The following is a 4,619-nucleotide window of genomic DNA, read 5'->3' as shown; positions in this document are numbered from 1 at the left end:
AGTTTTGTCAGCACGACAGTGTGATGACGGTGATAATGATGCTACCGGAACAGGGCTTCGCCTAAGCACCGCTATGATATAACCGACGTGGATTATGATGGAGGGGGGCACCGCACACGGCTAAAAGATCAATGATCAACTTGTGTGTCCATGAGGTGCCCCCTCCTCCGTATATAAAGGAGTGGAAGAGGGAAGGGCTGGCCCTCTCTATGGCGTGCCCTAGGGGAGTCCTACTCCCTTCGGGAGTAGGATTCCCCCCTTTCCAAGTAGGAGTAGGAGAGGAAGGAAGGAGGAGAGAGGGAGGAAGGAAAGGGGCGGCCCCCTCCCAATTCGGATTGGGCTTGGGGGCATGCCTCCCTCTTTTCCCTTCCCTCTCCTATATTCCACAAAGGCCCAATAAGGCCCATATACTCCCCGGGGGGTTCCAGTAACCTCCTGGTACTCCGGAAAAATGCCTGAACCACTCGGAACCATTCTGATGTCCAAACATAGGCTTCCAATATATCGATCTTTACGTCTCGACCATTCCGAGACACCTCGTCATGTCCGTGATCAAATCCGGGACTCCGAACTACCTTCGGTACATCAAAACACAAAAACTCATAATACCGATCGTCACCGAACGTTGAGCGTGCGGACCCTACGGGTTCGAGAACTATGTAGACATGACCGAGACATGTCTTCAGTCAATAACCAATAGCGGAACCTGGATGCTCATATTGGCTCCTACATATTCTACGAAGATCTTTATCGGTCAAACCGCATAACGGTATACGTTGTTCCCTTTGTCATCGGTATGTTACTTGCCCGAGATTCGATCGTCGGTATCTCAATACCTAGTTCAATCTCGTTACCGGCAAGTCTCTTTACTCATTCTGTAATGCTACATTCTGTAACTAACTCATTAGCTACATTGCTTGCAAGGCTTATTGTGATGTACATTACCGAGAGGGCCGAGAGATACCTCTCCGACAATCGGAGTGACAAATCCTAATCTTGATCCATGCCAACTCAACAAACACCATCGGAGACACCTATAGAGCATCTTTATAATCACCCAGTTACGTTGTGACGTTTGGTAGCACACAAAGTGTTCCTCCGGTATTCAGGAGTTGCATGATCTCATAGTCATAGGAACATGTATAGTTATGGAGAAAGCAATAATAACAAACTAAACGATCATCGTGATAAGCTAACGGATGGGTCAAGTCAATCACATCATTCGCTAATGATGTGATCCCGTTAATCAAATGACAACTCATGTCTATGGTTAGGAAACATAACCATCATTGATTCAACGAGCTAGTCAAGTAGAGGCAAACTAGTGACACTCTGTTTGTCTATGTATTAACACATGTACTAAGTTTCCGGTTAATAAAATTCTAGCATGAGTAATAAACATTTATCATGATATAAGGAAATATAAATAACAACTTTATTATTGCCTCTAGGGCATATTTCCTTCAATCTCCCACTTGCACTAGAGTCAATAATCTAGTTCACATCATCATGTGATTTAACACCAGTAGTTCACATATTTATGTGATTAGTTCACATCTCCATGTGACTAACACCTAAAGGGTTTACTAGAGTCAATAATCTAGTTCACATCGCTATGTGATTAACACTCAAAGAGTGATCATGTTTTTCTTGTGAGAGAAGTTTAGTCAACGGGTCTGCCACATTCATAGCCGTATGTATTTTGCAAATTTTCTATGTCTACAATGCTTTGCACGGAGCTACTCTAGCTAATTGCTCCCACTTTCAATATGTATCTAGATCGAGACTTAGAGTCATCCAGATCGGTGTTAATGCTTGCATCGACCAAACTCTTTACGACGAACTCTTTGTCACCCCCATAACTGGGAAACATTTCCTTATTCCATTAAGGATATTTTTTACCGCTATCCAGTGATCCACTCCTGGATCACTATTGTACCCTCTTGCCAAACTTATGGTGAGGTACACAATAGGTCTGGTACACAGCATGGCATAATTTATGGAACCTATGACTGAGGCATAGGGAATGACTTTTCATTCTCTTTCTATTTTCTGCCGTGGCCGGGTTTTGAGTCTTAACTCAACTTCACACCTCGCAACACAGTCAAGAACTCCTTCTTTGACTGTTCCATTTTGAACTACTTCAAAATCTTGTCAAGGCATGTACTCATTGAAAATATATCAAGCGTCTTGATCTATCTCTATAGATCTTGATGCTCAATATGTAAGTAGCTTCATCGAGGTCTTCCTTTGAAAAACTCCTTTCAAACACTCCTTTATGCTTTCCAGAAAAATCTACATTATTTTCGATCAACAATATGTCATTCACATATACTTATCAAAAATGTTGTAGTGCTCCCACTCACTTTCTTGTAAATGCAGGCTTCACCGCAAGTCTATATAAAACCATATGCTTTGATCACTTTATCAAAGCATATATTCCAACTCCGAGATGCTTGCACCAATCCATAGATGGATCACTGGAGCTTGCTCACTTTGTTAGCACCTTTAGGATCGACAAAACCTTCTTGTTGCATCATATACAACTCTTCTTTAAGAAATCCATCAAGGAATGTAGTTTTGACATGCATTTGCCAGATTTCATAAAATGCGGCAACTGTTAACATGATTCGGAAAGACTTTTAAGCATCGATACGAGTGAGAAAATCTCATCGTAGTCAACACCTTGATCTTGTCGAAAACATTTTGCGACAATTCGAGCTTTGTAGATAGTAATATTACCATCAGCGTCAGTCTTCTTCTTAAAGATCCATTTATTCTCTATGGCCTGCCGATCATCGGGCAAGTCAACCAAAGTCCACACTTTGTTTTCATACATGGATCCCATCTCAGATTTCATGGCCTCAAGCCATTTTGTGGAATCTGGGCTCATCATCGCTTCCTCATAGTTCGTAGGTTCGTCATGGTCAAATAACATGACTTCCAAAACAGGATTACCATACCACTCTGGCGCGGACCGTACTCTGGTTGACCTACAAGGTTCGGTAGTAACTTGATCAGAAGTTTCATGATCATCATCATTAGCTTTCTCACTTACTGGTGTAGGAATCACTGGAACTGATTTCAGTGATGAACTACTTTCCAATAAGGGAGAAGGTACAATTACCTCGTCAAGTTCTACTTTCCTCCCACTCACTTCTTTCGAGAGAAACTCCTTCTCTAGAAAGGATCCATTCTTAGCAACAAAATATCTTGCCTTCGGATCTGTGATAGAAGGTGTACCCAACAGTTTCTTTTGGGTATCCTATGAAGACGCACTACTCCGATTTGGGTTTGAGCTTATCAGGCTGAAACTTTTTCACATAAGCATCACAACCCCAAACTTTAAGAAACGACAGCTTAGGTTTCTAGCCAAACCATAGTTCATACGATGTCGTCTCAACAGATTAGACGGTGCCCTATTTAATGTGAATGTAGCTGTCTCTAATGCATAACCCCAAAATGATAGTGGTAAATCGGTAAGAGACATCATAGATTGCACTATATCCAATAAAGTACGGTTATGACATTCAGACACACCATTATGTTGTGGTGTTCCAGGTTGTAACGCCCTCGATGCGGCTATAGCTCCCACGTGTCGAGGCACGACTTAGAGACATAACCGCATTGAAAGCAATGTCGCAAGTGAGGCAATCATCACAACATCCCATGTAACATATAGAATAAAAGGGGGAAACATAGTTGGCTTACACTTGCCACGTCACATCAGAGTACATAAATAACATACATAATCCAAACACTCATGGCCCGACTACGGCGCCAAAATAGAAAATAACCCAACATGTGACACGGTCCCGATCAAACCCCAACTGGGCACCACTACTGATCATCAGGAAAAGAGACATAGTAACGCTGAGAGTCCTCGTCGAACTCCCACTTGAGCTCGTACTCGTCACCTGGAGCGGAAACACCTGGACCTGCATCTGGAGTTATAGTATATGTGAGCCACAGGGACTCAGCAATCTCACGCCCTCGCGATCAAGACTATTTAAGCTCATAGGAAGGGGTAGGGTAAATATAAGTGGAGCTGCAGCAAGCGACTAGCATATATGGTGGCTAACTTATTCGCAAAAGAGAGCGAGAAGAGGAGGCAAAGCGCGAGCGAGAATCTAGAGGAACAACCTGCGCAAGCATTACTCCAACACCGTGTCCACTTCTCGGACTCCGCCGAGAAGAGGCCATCACGGCTACACACTCAGTTGATTCATTTTAATTAAATTAAGATTTAAGTTATCTACAACCGGACATTAAAAAATTCCCATCTGCCCATAACCGCGGGCACGACTTTCGAAAGTTCAATCCCTGCAGGGGAGTCCCAACTTAGCCCATGACAAGCTCTCACGGTCAACGAAGGAATAGACCTCCTCCCAAGACGTTCTGATCAGACTCGGTAACTCAAGACACTTCGACAGGTTAAAACAAGACCAGCAACACCGCCCGAATGCGCCGACAAATCCCGATAGGAGCTGCACATATCTCTTTCTCAGGGCACACTCAGATGAGCAAGACGTAGGGTAGGCCAGCCCAGAGTTGCCCCTGGTAGCCCCGAACATCGCTCGGTTGGACCAACACTCAGAGGAGCACTGGCCCGGGGGGGT

The sequence above is a fragment of the Triticum urartu genome, chromosome 3 (genome assembly GCF_003073215.2).
Source record: "Triticum urartu cultivar G1812 chromosome 3, Tu2.1, whole genome shotgun sequence".
NCBI lineage: Eukaryota > Viridiplantae > Streptophyta > Magnoliopsida > Poales > Poaceae > Triticum > Triticum urartu.
Note: the sequence above shows the minus strand (reverse complement) of the source record.